We start from the raw sequence: 18,126 nt of genomic DNA on the forward strand, positions 1-18,126 counted from the left end.
TACAATGGAATATTACTCAGCCATAAAAAGGAACAAAACATTGTTTTTCTAATGACCCAGTTTATCTTCCAAGGCAGAGGTCCCCAGTGGGCCGTACGGTAGGAGGCGAGTGGCAGGCAAGTGAGAGAAGTTTCGTCTGCAGCTCCCCATAGCCTGCATTACCACCTGAACCATCCCCAACCCCACCCCCACCCCCCCACCCCGTGAAAAAATTGTCCCTGGTGCCAAAAAGGTTGGGGACCGCTGCCAGCAGTTCTAAGGAACTAAATATTGAGTTGCTAAAAACGACACCATCATTTATAAAAATCATCATCCTCCATTCTACCCTACCGTACTGTCCCCTATAAGACGCTCTTCCATGAAACCCACAAGCCGCCTATCTTCCCAGCCCTCTCCCGGGCCATGCTATGACAGGCTTGCCTCTTTTTTTTTTTTTAATTTATTTATTTTATTTATTTTATTTTTGGCCGTGTTAGGTCTTCATTGCTGCACACAGGGTTTCTCTAGTTGCAGCAAGCGGGCTTCTCATTGTGGTGGCTTCTCTTGTTGCGGAGCACGGCCTCTAGGTGCACAGGCTTCAGTAGTTGCAGTGCACGGGCTCAGCAGTTGTGGCTCACGGGCTTAGTTGCTCTGCAGCATTTGGGATCTTCCCGGACCAGGGCTCGAACCCATGTCCCCTGCATTGGCAGGCGGATTCTCAACGACTGCGCCACCAGGGAAGCCCCCCCTTTTTTATTTAATTGAAATATAGTTAATTTACAATGTTGTGTTAGTTTCAGGGGTACAGCAAAGGGATTCAGTTGTACATATACATATATCTACTCTTTTTTAGATTCTCTTCCCATATAGGTCATTACAGAGTATTGAGTACTGTTCCCTGTGCCATACAGTAGGTTCTTATTATCTATTTTATTGGGATTGAGATGCTTGCCTCTGTGATTCCCCTCTTCAGCAGGCCCTCAGAGTCCTTTTAAGGGTGACGGTTCTTACTATCGCATATTCTTTGATCCAGTAGAATCTAATTTACCAAAAGCAAATCTATCAAAAGAAGCGAACAGCTAGAAAAAGAGTCATCCATGTAAAATAACATCTATGTAAAATAACAAAGCAATGATAACGACGTGAGTGAACAAGCAATAGGAAATGTTTAAGTCCATTGCGGCACTTCAACTTAAGGGAATATGATGCCTTTGTTGCATTTTACACACAATACGTATCGAGGGCCTTCTATCCGCCGAAGACCATGCTGATCGCTTTCCACAACATAATTTAATTCTCACTACGTTACACGGTTAAAAGCGTTCATTAAAATGTGAGTCAGGGGCTTCCCTGGTGGCACAGTGGTTGAGAGTCCGCCTGCCGATGCGGGGGACGCGGGTTCGTTCCCCGGTCCGGGAAGATCCCACATGCCGCGGAGCGGCTGGGCCCGTGAGCCATGGCCACTGAGCCTGTGCGTCCGGAGCCTGTGCTCCGCAGCGGGAGAGGCCACAACAGTGAGAGGCACGCGTACTACAAAAAAAAAAAAAAAAAAAAATGTGAGTCAGGTTCTATAAAGCTGAGAGATATTCATACTCTATAACCCAGCAATCCTACACCTGAATGACTGTGTCCCTGTCCACCAAAAAAGCTCATGCAAGAATTTTTCAGAGTAGCTTCATTAATAAAAGCCAAAAACTGGAAACAATCTAAATGTCCACCAACAGGAGAATGGATCATTAAATTGTAGCATGTTTGCACATTGGAATACTATTCAGTAAGAGAACTAATAAACTACAACTGTACCCAACAACAATGATGCATCTCATAAACATGACATAAGCAAAAGAAACCAAACACAAAAGACATGTCCTATATATTATCATCTATATAGAGTTCAAAACCAGGAAAAATACAACTGGAAATTGAGATAGGGATTACTTTTGGCTGGGGGGTGGGGTGAGGTAGTGCCTAGGAGACAAGAAGGGGCTTATGAAGTTTTGACAATGCGATGTGTGCCACTTTGTGAAACTTTATCGAGCTGTAAAGTTATGATCTGTGCACATCTCTTTATATACATTCTATTTCAAGATAAGTTCACATAAAGAAATATACTCAATTTACAGATAAGAGAGGCTAAGAGGCATAAGTAATAGGTCAAGGCCACACAGCTGGTAAGTGGTGGTCCAGGAATCAAATCCCTACCTGCCTAATTCTGCTCTCTCTCTCTCTCTTTTTTAATACTTATTTATTTGGCTGCACTGGGTCTTAGTTGCGGCATGCGGGATCTTTAGTTGTGGCACGAGGGATATTTTAGTTGCAGCATGTGGGATCTAGTTCCCTGACCAGGGATCAAACCCATGCCCCCTGCATTGAGGGCGAGGAGTCTTAATCGTTGGACCACCAGGGAAGTCCCCTAATTCTGCTCTCTTGACACCTATACAATTCTGCCTTCCAGTACTTACACTGCTGCACAGAATAGAGGGTCAAATGCTACCTTCCCAGGGACTCCTCCTCTATCTGGCTAACCAGGAGCATACACATGTAGAAATGGAATGGAACAGACATTCAACAGTGGGCAAAGGATGGAATTAACATGGACCAGGTATTGGGATCCCATGTATGAAAGGTTATGTGTTTGGGAAGCGGGGGGCAGGAGGGGCACATATAAAACCAACTTTGACTGTCCTCCCCCAGACCCCAGCCTTTCCCCTCTCACCTACTCATCCATCCAAACATTTACTGAGCACCTTTCTTAGCCTATACCCTGAGAGAGGTACAGAAGTAACTAAAATGCTGTCCTTTCCCTAAATAGACTTATAACCCAATTTTTCTTCTTTTTTCCTTTCCTTTGTCAGTCCTGGAGCAAGTGGGAAAGAACATTCATGGAAAGAAGTGGATAGAAGGACAACACTGACACTGTACCGCTTGAGAATATTCATTATTATCACGTCTTTGAAATTTTGGGGGTCTGAGTAGAGTTCAGAAAGACTCAGTAATGTCCCTTCAAATGACATAAACTTTCTCATTCATCTCTGGTGGCAAAACTCAACAATCAATGGCACGTCTGATCCCAAGCAAGGGTCTTCTCATAAAGCAAAACTCTGAAACCAGACCCACCACGACCCAAAGAAGTGAAGACAGGTGTTATGGGTTGAACTGTGTCCCTCAAAAAGATATGCTCAAATTCCCAGTCCCTATAAACATGACCCCATTTCGGAACAGGGTTTTTGCAGATGTGAATCCTGAAATGCTGGTGAAGATGCAGTGAACTGGATCTTTCATACACTGCTGGTAGAAAAGTAGGATGCCTCAGGCAACGCTCTAGAAAATAGTTTGTCAGTTTCTTAAAAAACGAAACAAAATACACCAGCAATTGCATTCCAGGGCATTTAACCCCCCAAAATGGAAAAGTACATCCACACAAAAACCTGTACCTACTTTTCATAACAGGTTTGTATGTGTAACTAAAAACTGGAAACAACCAACATGGCCCCCAAGAGGTGACACAAAAGGTGACTCGGTAGATCCCTCAACATGATTCTCAGTAGGCTGAACAGATTGTGATACATCCATGTCACTGATGCCGTGTAGCGATAAAAAGAAACAAAGTACTGATACATGCAACAACGTGGATGATTCTGAAGTGTACTATACTGAGTGAAAAAAAGCCAGTCTCAACAGGTCACATAGTACATGGTTCTTTTTTTTTTCTTTTTTAATTGGGGTATAGTTGTTTTACAATGTTGTGTTAGTTTCTACTGTACAGCGAAGTGGAGTTCCCTGTGCTATCCAGCAGGTTCTTATTAGTTATCTATTTTACACATATTAGTGTATATATGTCAATCCCAATCTCCCAATTCATCCCACCTCCCCATCCACCACTTTCCCCCCTTGGTGTCCATACGTTTGTTCTCTACATCTGTGTCTCTATTTCTGCCTTGCAAACCAGTTCATCTGTAACATTTTTCTAGATTCCACATATATGTGTTAATATATGATATTTGTTTTTCTCTTTCTGACTTACTTGACTCTGTATGACAGTCTCTAGGTCCATCTATGTCTCTACAAATGACCCAATTTCGTTCCTTTTTATGGCTGAGTAATATAGTACATGATTCTTTTTCCATAACGTTCTTTTTTTTCTTTTTTCGGCTGCACCGAAGACTGCTGGACTGCCAGGGAAGTCCCCTACATAACATTCTTGAAGTGACAAAATTGTAGAGATGGAGAATAGATTACTGGTTGCCAGGGGTGAGGGATGGTGGGGGGAAAAAAGACTGAATGTGACTATGAAGGGAGATCTTGGTGGTAAGAGAATAATCCTGTTTCTGGATTGCAGTGGTGGTTCCATACATCTAGACACGTGATAACATGACATAAAATGATACACACACATTGTACCAATGTCACATTGCTGGGTTTGATACTGTGCTGTAATCATGTTAAGAAGTAACCATCAGGGGAAACTGAGTGCAAGGCACACCAGACCTCTCTGTTCTATCTTTGCAACTTCCTGTTAATCTATAATTTTTTCAAAATAAAAAGTTTTAAGGACTTCCCTGGTGGTCCAGTGGTTAAGGCTCTGCACTTCCACAACAGGGGGTGCAGATTCGATCCCTGTTCAGGGAACTGAGATCCTGCAGGCTGTGCAGCCAATAACTAAATAAATAAAAGGTTCTAAAAAAAAGTTTTAAAAAAGGAGGTCATTGGGATGAATCGGGAGATTGGGATTGGCATATATACACTACTATGTTTAAAACAGATAACTAATGAGAACTGCTGCATAGCACAGGGAACTCTACTCAATGCTCTGTGGTGACCTAAGTGGGAAGGAAATCCAATAAAGAGGGGATGTATGTATACATAGAGCTGATTCATTTCGCTGTACAGCAGAAACTAACACCACATTGTAAAGAAACTATGCCCCAATTTAAAAAAATAATAAAATAAAATGCAAAACAAAAGAAAAAGGAGGTCATTTTGGATTAAGGTGGGCCCTAAATCTAATGCCTGGTGTCCTTCTACGGAGAGGAAGATTAGAGATACAGAGACACACAGGGAAAAAGCCAGGCAGAGACCGGAGTAACGCAGTTGCAAGCTAATTTATGTCAAGGATCATTGGAGAGCCACCAAAGCTAGGAAAGAGACATGGGGTGGCTTCTGCTTCAGAGCTTCAAGGAAGAACCACTTTAATTTCAGGCTTCTGGCCTCCAGAACTGAAAGAGAATAAATTGCTGCTGTTTCAAGCCACCCAGTTGGTACTTTGTTACAGCAGCCCAAGCAAACTAACGCAATGGGGATGACAGAGATGAGAGTTCGGTTCTCAACAAACTTCCATCTGTACTGACAAGTCAGCCTCAGTAAACCATTAATGCTCTTACAGTCCAATAGGACAGCCAAGTGATGCACAAGAAGGTTACACCAGCCCCATGAAGCAAGAGCATCAGATAGGAGAATGGTTTAGGGAAATGGGAAATGACCAGTAGTCTGTGGACCTGTGGCACCTTCTATGGGAAGATGAAGAGGCCTGGCAGGCACCTGAGATCCCTGGGGTCCGGGGTCTCAAGAAAGAACAAAGAGACTTGTTAGGCTGCGGACACAATGGAAGAGTTAGACCTTGGAATTGTCAGTTCTTGAATGAGGCACAGTGTAAAAAGACAAACAGATAAACATCTATCTCCACTTCCCCTTTCCCTTTCCTCTTTCTACTAGAAGAACCCAAGCAAGAGATGGTGCTGCTTTGAAAGTAGGGCTAATAGGACATGCTGACAGTGTGGATGTGGGGAAGGACAGAGGAAACAAGGGTGCACCCAGGGTTCTTTGCCTAAGGAATTAGAAGGATAGAGCTGCTCTAATGAAATAAGAAAGCTTACAGAATGTGCAGGTCTGGAAGAAAAGACAGGAGCTCAATTTTGACCCATCTGGAATTAATTTTGCATATAGTATGAGGTATAGGAGTCAACACACATTTTTTTTCATGTAATATTCAGTTGTTCCAGCACCATTTATTTTTAAAGACTTTCCTTCCCTTTGTTGGATTACTTTGGCATATTTGTTGAAATAAATTGACCCCGTAAAGTAGGGTCTATTTCTATGCTTTCTTTCCCATTCCATGGCCTATTTGTCTATCCTGATACCAATAGACATTGCCTTGATTATTGATGATTTAAGAGCTCTATTTTGGACATGTTAAATCTGAGATGCCTATTGGACAACCAAGCAAACATGGCAGGTAGACAGCTGGATATAAGAACCTGGAATTCAGAAGAGAGAGGTCAGTACGAGAGACATAAATGTAGCGTCATCACCATGCAGATGGTGTTAAAAGCCGTCAGATTGCAACAGACTGTGAGAGGGTACCTAGCCAGTGAGCATGGATAGAGAAATCCAAGCACTGAACTGGGAGGCACTCCAACATTAAGTGATTACTGAGATGAGAAGGAACCAGAAAAGAAGACTGAAAAGGATTGGTCAGAGAAGAAGGAAAATCAGGAGAGTAGTGTTGTCCTGGAATCCAAGAGAAGAGATGTTCTAAAGAGGGAAAATTGATCAGTTGTCAATTGGAATGAAAATGGACCATTGGATTGAGTGACGTAGGGGGTCACTGGTGAACAGATAAGAGCAGTTTCTATAGAATGGCAGGCAAAAGTCTGATCTGAATGGATTCAAAAGAAAATCAGAGGAAAGAAAGTGGAGACAGTGGGCATGAACAATTCTTTCAAGGAAAGAGTTGGAAAAGGGAAGGAGAGGAGTGAGGCAGTATCTGGAAAGAGAAGAGAAATGACAGCATTTTTGAATGTGTTGGGAGCAAAACTTGTCACCCCAAAATGTCTCTCTGGCATTTGGATTATTTTGAGCTGAAAACAATTAAGGCTCAAAAGACTCGGGAAGAAATGTTGACCTTCCCCCTAACTGCCTAAAAAAATTTAGATTGAGGGCCTGTTCCCAGAGTAGAGCTATCACCAGACATGTCTACAAAGAACATGAGCTGCGTGTGGTGGGGAAACTCTCAGAGATCAGAGTCCACTCCATGTCCCATTATCTCTGCCTGCCCAGAAAACATTTATTTACCCACAATTTACCTTTCCATCTCCATGTGAATTGCCTTCCACCCCTTTCAAGTCCCAAGCCACTACCCCCAACATCCTCTTTCGTCTTTAGCTGAAGATGGTAATTAAGGTGACGGTTGCAGCCATTTTGGCGAGTTGCTCAGTTTTTCTGGGTCTCTCCCACTTATGCAGGTATTAAACTGTGTTTTTCTCCTGTTAATCTGTCTCAGGTCAATTTAAATCTCAGACCAGCCAGAAAAACCTAGAAGGGTAGAGGAAAATTTCTTTCTTCCTGACAAATGTTTATGAGAATCATCTAGTAGAGAAAGAAGATCTGGTGCTGTAGGAGAGAGAAGGGAAAACTACTGGAGCATGTCCTTGAGAAGGTGAGGTGGGAAAGGGGGAGCACAGGTGGAGGTGTTGCCCTTAGCTAGGAACACAGACAGCTCACCCAGTAACAGAAGAGAAGGGGGTGTCCATGGGCACTGATGTCCTTGCCTCATGGATGAGGAAACTGAGACTAAGAACGTTATGTCAAGTGCTTAGTATTACAGAGCTCATGCGAGGTAGAACCATGACTTAAACTACGGTTACCAAGCCCAAACCACCATGTCTTTTTCATAGTTTTGCACGTGGCAGGTTCTCTGTAGGTTTTCAATGTCATTGGTTTGTAATCTTACCAGTTAGGCCTCAATCAACTCCTATAATACTAGCAAAAGTGTTGGGCTGGATGGTGAATAAGGATCTTCTATCTATGAGTTCTTTTCAAGAAAGTATACAAGTTTTTATTTCATCAGGGGCTCACAGAGCAAATGAGGAGCTGCCTCCAATCCATGACACTGTAACATGTTGATGGTCAAGGTAGGAAACAAAGAATACACAGAGAAGACCTTCTGTAATACTGTTGGTGGCTCAAAACATGTTGAGTTGTAATAGGTTTGTACTCTGTGATAGAGTAATGGATAGTAATGTCTCAACACTGACAGAGATCATGTCACTGAATCCTCCAACAACCCATGGGTAGTTTGTATTATAAGGAAACTAAGACTTAGAGTAAGCACTGTGTCCAAGTCACACAATCAGTAAATACCAAAATCAGTTTTCAAACTCAGGCAACCTGATCAAGAGCCCAAACTCTAAAGCACAATCCCTTAATAACCACTATTCACAGCTGCCATTTTCAGGGGCAAAGAATCATTGAGTCCTAGAGTGAGAGGAGCTTAGAAATCAAATCTCTCATTAACAGATGAGGAGACTAAAAAGCATGGCATAGCCTGGTCACTTAGAGACAGAATTGAGATTCGAAGCCAGTGTTCTAACTGTTTTGTTTTTACTAAATGTAACAATGAGCTCATTACAGACTTCTCAGGGGGAGGAATTCAAGACCCTCAGCAAAAATGGAGGGTCAGCCAAGCCTAAGACAACTAGGTATGTTGGTCTAGTTTGGAAAAATAACTCATTAACCAAATGTCCCTCTTAGCACCCCCAATGTTTTTCACCATCACAGTGCTGAGGCCCCAAAACCATGCCCAGACCACCCCAACCCCAGATTGGTTCTTACTGAGTTTCATGGTGACTGGCCTGAGAAGACCAAAAAAGTAATGACATCTTACAAAGGAGAGCACCAAGGACCAAGATAGCAACTGTCATAGCAACGGTCACACCGCTTTGGTCAAGAAGATCTTTTGGGGAACTGAAAACAGAACCTTGAGCACAGCTGCTGGTTTCACTCCCATCCTCCTTCAACAGGCTGGGTGGTGCACTCCACGCCCTTACAGTACTTTCCACGGCCCCCTGCACCTGGGGCCCCCCTAGCACCTGGCTAAGTCTGTGTCCAGCACTGCAATGGAAGTAACATGGACCCTAACCTTGTTTAATACCATTCTACCAAACCCCACTGCCCCATCTCCAGTCCTAGAATTCTTCTACTTGAAAACCTCAGCCCAGAATGGTCAGCATCCCCTAAGTGGTCTGATACAGTAAGAGAATCTACATACACAGCATGTGAGAAAGAACTTGTGGGCAAGCAGGTTCCTCATGAGGCCCACAGAGGTCCTGGAAGTGTTTGAGAGCAGCAAGAAAAAATTCATGCTGAATAGTTTGGGCATCTCAGGGATAGGAGGTTGGGAAGGATAGGGAGGAGTCACAGCAACATTTCAGAACATATTTCATAAATTTCCTAGTGCCCAGGACAGAAGCATTCTCTGCTATTGTACTATCTCCCCCTTCCATCCATGCGTGTAGCCATCCACACATCCATTCGGCCATCTGTTGGCCCTTACCCTAGGCACAGGGTTAGCTGTTTGCCCTTCTACCCCAAGCAATCCTAACTACTATAGGAACTACCCGTTTGTGTGATTGCATGGATGGAGGCCCACCTTCATTCATTCCACAAACCTTATGATTAGCATCTTCACTACCGGGCTCTGTGTAGCGCTATGTTCTGCAGAAACATAGTGAACAACATAGAGCTCTCAACCTCAAGGAGCTCCCAGACTAGGGCAGAAACAAGTTAGCAGAAATCCCACACAGAGCAGTGGGATGGAGGGTGGGATGTCTAAAGAACCCTGTGGAACCACACAGGATGGGCCCATAATACACGTTGGAGGTCAGGGAAAATACATACCTTCATCCTCCTGCCCAAACATCAGTCAACCTGGGATTTACCTGACACCAAGGATATCCTCACAAATCACTCCAGGCCTCCAGCCCTGTGACTGGGAAGCCATAGGTTAAGGACCTCTGACATGGGGACTCATCACTTCAAAACTTAGTTACCTCCTCTTGGTCTTAGGTTCTTTGTCTATACTAAAGCAACAGAAGTAAAACCTCTGTCTCAGTATTACTATGAACATTAAATGAAATACTGTATATAGTCCACTTAGGACAGGGCAGGTCACAGAGTATATGGTCAATCCATGATCTTTTCTGATTCTTAATTATTAATAGGTTCTCGGATTCCATGGCTGCGTTCAGTGGGTATTCTCCCTGCGGTGATTCCACAAAGAAACCTTTTTTAGTTTGGTTTGAAATCTTCATTTCTTCCAATTTGCAATAAAACATCACAGTCCTCCTGTTCCTCTTTACCTATTTGACATGTATAGCAAGAAAAATCTCTCAATCTGAAAAATAGAGAAACTGAGGCATGGAGTGAAGGAACTATTTGTTGCTACAATGTCTCACCCACGGGCCTAAGGATCAAGTTCAGTTCAGGGTATTTCCTCCCCCAGCGCATCGTTCCTGACACCATAATGGAACATAAAAAGGTTGCAGGATTAAGGTAGAAGGTGCATTTCCCAAAAGAACAATATTTCATGCTGAAAAAAAAAAGAAAGAAATGTGCTCTCCAGATAGCACCACGTGGTTTCAAGTGTTCCAACCGTTCAGCTGTCTTCCTCACCAGAAGGACAGTGAACTAAGAGTGTGTTTATAGCCTTGTGGAAAGGATACTCTGGAGTCCAAGGCATCACAAACTCTTCTTGGACAGAAGACCTGGCTTCCCACCCACTTGGTTCATGGGCAGACAGGTGATGGCTCATTTACTGAAATCCTCTAATAACCGAAACTGGGGTTTTTGTCTTTCCCTGTTGGAAAGAGACACATAACAAGGAAAAAACTAACAGCACGGATAGAGAGGAATAAGAAAATAAACAGATAAAGAGCTTGGGGAATCAGAATATATTCAAGCCATTCTCTTACAACTTCTGACCCGACACCTATTCCTGGATTCTTTCGTTCTATAGACATTTATGAGCACTAGGGTCTGTGTCCTGGGGGCTGGGAGGTAGGCGAGGGAAGATGCCCCGTGGAGAGGAGTACACAGCTGCCCCTGACCTCGTGGGGCTGCCGCATGACCTACAAACACTCACCTTGAGCCCTTTAAGATCCTCGGTCACCAAACAGAAGCTTAAATCTGTTCCCTGGACCTGAATAAAATGAGGACCTCCTCCTACTCCCATTCACTTCTCTATTCTCTCCACAGACTCAAAGATCCACATATGGGTTTCCCACATATATTTTCTTTTTTGGGCCCACAATCCAGACATGAGGAAATTCTGGACTGAGGATCACCAATCCAAACAATCTGCCCCAGGCTTCTACATTCCGGAGAGCTGTTTAAATTCTCTTCTTTTGTTTTAACAAATAGAAAATATTTCGTGTGTGTGTGTGTGTGTGCAGTGTTTTATTTAGCAAACTAATGTTTATGATTTTATTCCAAAGCGTGTTGAATTAAAGCACATTTTGTACAGGATTCGAAGGAAAAGGAAAATAAAGAGAGCTGGAAGAAAGACAAAAGATAACAGAGATGGGAACAATGAGAGAGACAAAAAGACAGAGAAACAGAGAGAAACTGGGTAGGCTCTGAAGACAGTGGTCACCAGGTCTTTCCCCTGAGGGCCCAGCCCAGGCTGCGGGTTTCTGAGAGAGGCTGTGCACTGAGGTGATGATCAGCTGGTCTGCCATGCACTGTATCAGGGTTCCAATGCTAGATGATAATCTAGCAATTAAATAATCTAGCAATGATGATCTAGCAAAGAGTCTCCTATGACTTTACTGACTAGATCAGCCACCCTGAGATGGAAAGATTTCCTCGGATTGCAGCAACTGCGAAGAGAGCCCCAAACCGAAGGGCTGGATGGGACTCAGCTTTCCTGCCCTGATGTGAGCTTGTCTTCTCCTCCCTTCCCCCTCCCTACTCTTTGAGGATTATAAATGCTTGAAGACACAGTGTCTCCTAAATTGACTGTAAAAATCCAAAGTTCTTGAAACAGGAGAAGCTTAACAGACAGATGTGAAAAACGATACAGTGCAACCCTCCTCGCCCCCAACCAACACACACGCAGACCCAGAGACACACGCTTCTGTCCAGAGCATTTCTCACCCCAGCCACTGGCTCCCTCCACTCTCAACCTCAACATGGTTTTCTAATATGCATTTTGCTCAGAAATATAGTAACCCCTAATTTTTAGGTAAGAAAAAGGAATGCACTTCTTCCAGTTACTGCAGTCAGAGTTAATAAGTAAAAGCAAACAAGCTGTGTTTTCTCTAGGCCTATCCGATATGACAGTTGCAAATAAACTTCTCACCCGTGTTGCCAGATTTACGACACACTCCAAAATGAGGAGGCATGAATGGTTTGTTCAATGGAACAGTATCAAACTTGTTAACCTCATAAGTCATTCATTATGTATCTGCAGGTATGTCTGAAAATCAATGAAAACTTGGTTCTATTTTCAGCTGACCTCCAGATATCCCCCAGATGTCCCACCTTCCCTAAAAGATCATCTGTGAATAATGAGAAACTCTGCTGATTTTACCCAGAGTCTACTCTCTTGATTCCCCACATCACTGTGCTCGGTACATACGATCCATCACTTATGTATTTGATTTGTGTAAGACCCAAGGATCTCTGCCTTTATGTCCCATCAAAATATAAGCTCCTAAAAAGGAGAGCCTTCTGTCCATTATAAAGAAACTGGCACTGTTTTGCTCAAAAACTGTGCACCAAAACAATATTTGAGGATCACAATAGTAGCCGGAGAACCAACTGCAAGTCATTCTTTATTTCCATGCTTTGGTTTATGATTCATCTACCATTTATTAAGGACTTGAACTAGAATTTTTGCACCTTCACTTTTATGCAGTTGTATACTTGTTGCAGTGCTTGGCACAAGGCACAGTGCCTTGGTTGCAAAAGCGTTTGTTGAATAAATAAATGAGTGAATGAATAATGAATTGTTTACGGTTGATATATGTTGGGAGAACTATTATAGGGGTTGTTTTTCTGTGTGCGCGGTTGTGTTTGTTTGTTATTTGGATAGACCAACTCACAGAGTGTGACGCTATTACCCCAGTTTACAGATGAAGAAACAGAACCGGAAAGACTGAGAGACTTGCCCAAGTGGAAAAGCCATCTCTCAGATACCTGCCCTCTGATTTCAAGCCTGTTCCTCCTTTTGCTCAACACAACCACCTGCCTGGAACAACAAAATTGGATCTGACCATCCAGGTCCTCCTAAAGAGTCCCGCTGGACTTGGAATCCACCTTCCAAAAGTGAACTTCAGGGACTGGTCTTCCTGTTGCTTTGCTGTCCTTCTATAGCACATCTGCTCTATGCTGCCTTCAGTTCCAATGAATGTAAGCTCCGATTTCATGTAAGGATAGGAGATTGCACCTTCTGGAGCCAGCCACCTAGAAATGAAGGGTCATTTCTCACAATCCCATATCATCTAATCCAAATCCACCAACACCACACCCTACCCAGCACCATGCCATTCTCTCCACCTCTGTGCACACACGATGGGCACTTTCTCTTCCAGTGGAAAGGAAGTACGCTTTTGGGCAGAATGGTTTGACCAGAGGTGAGAAGTCATTGAGTTGACAGGAAAGAACTGCTTATTTGCACCAAATAACTTAGAATCACTGCTCTTTCACAACTGGAAATGATTGTTTGTGTTTCACACCAGACAGATTTATCAAACCACCTCATTTAGTTTTAAGAATAAATCTTAAAAAAAATTTTGTGTGTATAAAGTTACTTCCAACATTTACTCTAAAAGGAAATATTGGAGCTATAAAAATTCAAGGATTTATTTAAATTTTGATAACTTTTTACTCTTGAGTGAAGAATGTTTTATAGACAGGGGACTCTAAAAGGAAGGATAGACTCACCGAGAAGAATGTCATTTTCACAATGGCCCTAAAAGTTCAGGTCACTGTGAGGAGATATAAGAACATGGAAGTCACAAGTTCTACCCTCAAGAAGTCTGTGTAAAACATAAAACATAGGGCTTCCCTGGTGGCGCAGTGGTTGAGAGTCCACCTGCCGGTGCAGGGGACACGGGTTCGTGCCCCGGTCCGGGAAGATCCCACATGCTGCGGAGCGGCTGGGCCCGTGAGCCATGGCCGCTGAGCCTGCGTGTCCGGAGCCTGTGCTCCGCAACGGGAGAGGCCGCAACAGTGAGAGGCCCGCATACTGCAAACAAACAAACAAACAAACAAACATAATCCTTGCCCCCCCACAAAATGAGTATAGACATGGGAAAATTAGAATAGTGCCAAATTGAGCGCTATCACCCCGAGAAGAGCCAGCTAAAAGTATCACAGTGATTGGGATTTGGTTTGAATGAATCAAGACGTTTGGATAAAAGAGCTGGAGGTGAATTCACAGACCACTAGGACTGAAGAGAAGCAGCCAGAAAAGTCAGTCTACCCTCTTTAGTGTAATAAGTATGGAGACTAAGCCCTCGAGAGATTGACTGACTTATTCAGCACTTTGTATTTGACTAAGTAGATAACTAGTTAACTTCCAAAGACTTAGCAGCTGAAGTTGAGCTGAGACTAGAAGCCAGTCTTGAGGCTCTCTGCCCATTTCTCCTTCCTCTAGCAGACTCAGGCAAGGAGGCCTTGAGAATTTGGCACATCGAGTGAGTGGAAAAGGGCCCCAGGCTTCCCCGTGGTGGCAGGAAAGATTAGAGGGCAACCTGGGCCAGGCTGCTGTGTTAACTTCTGATTCGGGGGGAATGACTGATCCTCAGTCACTGGCCCAAAACACCCACATGTTTTCTGGACTGGTTAGACTGGACTAGTTTACATTGGATGGGCTTGCACAGAGTCGAATCAATTTGACTTAAATCGAATTGAAAGCTGGAAGACTACTGAGGGTCCCGGTTGTGTTGCATCTCCTCAGATTCTTCCCCTTAACAAGAACCCTAAAAAAAAAAGGGTCAGGGTTAGTGTTAGGGTTGGTCAAGCTCTAGCAGAACCAGCCCTAAGTATTCATGACTTGACCTATAGGGCAAGTCACTGCATGAAAGCAATGTGTTCCTGAAAGGTCAATATATTTTTAAGGGATATTTATGAGGAATTCTTTGGAAAATAAAGGGTCCGTCTGCCAAAATAAAACATAAATTATCCATTTGCCAAGTTGACGGTTGGTATATTGTTTTTTTCTTGAAGAGATATGAGCCTCTATTGTGGCCGACTGATTCATGGAGGAACCAGACATTTTCTAGAGAAGTAGCAGGACAAATCCATGAAGCTCAAAATCAGAGCTCTCAGGGCCTCTCCCTCCTTCTGGATTCAATATCAGGTTGTAGGGAATTTAGGAAGAATTGTAAATGTAATGGAAGGAATGTAAATGGAAGAGGACTCCACAACCTACTGGATTTATACTTTTTTCTCTTTAAAAAAAAATCAAGTCACTCAAGACAGAGATCACATTGAATATCAGAGAGGAAGTCCTACCCCAGAGAAGGATGGAGCCCTCACCCATGCACTGGTACAATATTCAATCCAAGCCATTATTCAGTATGAAGCTATTCAAAATATTTGGTCTATGTCAATTCTTAAAAGTGAAAGAATACTAAAGAGAATGTTTTTGAAATTTATCCATAAATCCATAACCCTAATACATCTATTATTTTCATTCCTCACATCATATTATTTTCTAATATTTATTTACGTATTTCATTCATAGTGACAGGGGTAATTCACATCATTACCACAATTTTGTGTTCAACTTCTTTCACTTGCTGTTTTTCCCAGCACTTCTATTTTTGACTTAGATATTATGTTGATCATTGTGAAAGATACACATCATTCTCTCTTATTGACAGTGCATAATTTTACTTAGCCTTTTCCCCATTGTTGGAACCCACAACCTATGGCCTTGACTCTTTCTTAGAATGGCAGCTATGCTGGCACACCACTCTCCTTGAAAACTTGACTCAGAGACCATCGCTGTGAGAATTTGCCTGCTCTGCTTGGGGCATCTTATCCCCAGAGCAACAGCTGGTCATGTCCTGATTTAAGCTGCTCTCTAATTGTTTCATATGTTTATTTTGGCTCATTAAAATATTGCTAGCTTCTTGAGATCATGGGGCCAAATCAGTAGCCACGCCAATCAATAGGTAGCACACATGAGCAGAAAAAATGTAACTTATTATCTGACCCTAAGTGAACAAACATTTTCTGTGTGCCTAATATGTGTCAGACACTTCCTAAGCAGAGCCACATCCTTTTTCCCATTTATTTCCCATAACAACCCCATGAAGGAGGCATTACTATTCCTAAATTACAAAAAATGGAGAAGAGGACTCAAAGATTAGTTTGACCATCAGGAAAAAAAGCCAGAGGAGTTTTATATCAATTTCTTAAAGTCTAATCTCTTGGGACTTCCCTGGTGGCACAGTGGTTAAGAATCCGCCTGCCAATGCAGGGGAAACAGATTCGAGCCCTGGTCTGGGAAGATCCCACATGCCGCGGAGCAACTAAGCCCGTGCACCACAACTACTGAGCCCACGTGCCACAACTACTGAAGCTGGCATGCCTAGAGACTGTGCTCTGCAACGAGAAGCCCGCGCACTGCAACGAAGAGTAGCCCCCGCTCACTGCAACTAGAGAAAACCCGTGTGCAGCAACGAAGACCCAACGCAGCCAAAATAAATAAATAAATAAAGTTATATTTTAAAAAAAAGTCTAATCTCTTAAGATTTAGAACTTTTGAAAGGAATCTTTAATTCTTATGCCAGAAAGGGAAAAACAGCTGTCATGGAAATAACCCTCCCTGATGTTAAATTAAATCACCTGTTGTTTTCTGTGATCCTATATGTATACATGGGGGTTTATTCAAGGTTTTGAATGGTGCTTGACACTTGTTTAGAGAGGGTTGCTGATGCAGAACAAATGGGAAGTCAAGATAGTGGGATGATGTACTCTAACCAACAAGACTCATTTGTAGGCCCAGCTACTCCTGCTAGAATAATATTGCTGGGAGAATGAAACAAAATAGAGATGGTGAATTCCAAGATCTGAGCTCTCATCAGAAGCATGGACACAGAATATCAAAGCTAGGAAGGATCCTCGAGGTTACCTCTATTTTACAAGTGAAGAAATTAGAAACGTCAACTGACAAACGGAAGGTCCCAGAGAAGTCAGGAAAATGGCACGGTGGAAAACAGATCATCATCATTTCATGAATCTGAACAGCAGGTGAAGGGGCGAGGGGGTTTCCATGTGGCCACGTCACATGGAACAAAGGCTTCTATTTTAAGAGGCCAGCCCTGCACCTGCGCTATCCAGCTGGGCTTGGCAAGAGAAGAAATGAAAACAGGCTTTTTTCACCAGGGGGCCGGCATGAGAGTCCAGCTCACAGGTTGCTTAAGCCACAATGGAGGAACCAAATGTTGCTGACGTGTACCCCACAGTGGAACCTTTTCTCCTAAGACTCCCAGTTTCAGTTACTACAGAGCTTTTCCCCATAACACCAAGGGGAAAGTAAGGAAAAGTCAGAGAAAGAGACTTTAATACCCTGGCTGATACAGGGGCTCCCCCAACCGCTGTGTGCTGATTAAGCAGGAGAAATGGGAAACAAGAGAAGGTCCAGCCCAGCCATAGTTAGAGGAAGAGAAGTTAAGAGCCTGCACATGTCCAGAAAAGGAAATCATTCAATCTTGGAATAAACTGCCAAGAAAAGCAGAAAAATATTTTAATCATAGTTTTTTCAGCATGGTAATAAAAGTTCAATGAAAAGATTATGGACTTCAGAACAGGCGGACATGACCTTGAATCCAGCTCTACCATAACTTGGGTGACTGGCCTTGAGCAAGTTAGTGACACTCTCCAAACATCAGTTTCCTCGTCCGTAATTTTAAGATACTAACAGAGCACCTCTTTGAAGGTTACTGTAAGAACAGTGACAACATGAAAGCACCTAGTGCGGAGCCTAGGTAAAAGTAACCACTCTTGTTCCTTTTATCAACCTACACACAAGCATTGCTTTACAACTTTCAAGCTCACACGAGATGCTTCACTGCTGTTCCTTCATTTCCGACCATACGCGATCAATCCCAGCCTCAGGGCTCCACTAATGATACAGCAGCCACTCTCTAGCACCCCCCTCCTCTTCTCAAGACACTGTCATTCAAATTCAAAGGATTCTGGGAATTTTAGTTTAAATCATGTCATTAGACCTCCTCGTTCTATCAAAACTTGATGATATAAAATCTGCTGTGTGTAGTTATCAAAATCCACAAACCTATTTCTTTCACAAAAGGTGAAAGAAGCATCATCCAATGGAGGACTGACAAAATCGCC

General features: G+C 43.0%; 1 protein-coding gene across 3 annotated transcripts in view; it reads right to left on the reverse strand.

Moving 5' to 3' along the window:
- RPIA (ribose 5-phosphate isomerase A) overlaps positions 1-18,126 on the reverse strand; it is a 160,876-nt gene that overhangs the window by 95,739 nt on the left and 47,011 nt on the right. The gene's annotated exons all lie outside the window — the stretch shown is intronic.

The sequence above is a fragment of the Pseudorca crassidens genome, chromosome 14, assembly GCF_039906515.1.
Source record: "Pseudorca crassidens isolate mPseCra1 chromosome 14, mPseCra1.hap1, whole genome shotgun sequence".
In the NCBI taxonomy this organism is placed as follows: Eukaryota; Metazoa; Chordata; class Mammalia; order Artiodactyla; family Delphinidae; genus Pseudorca; species Pseudorca crassidens.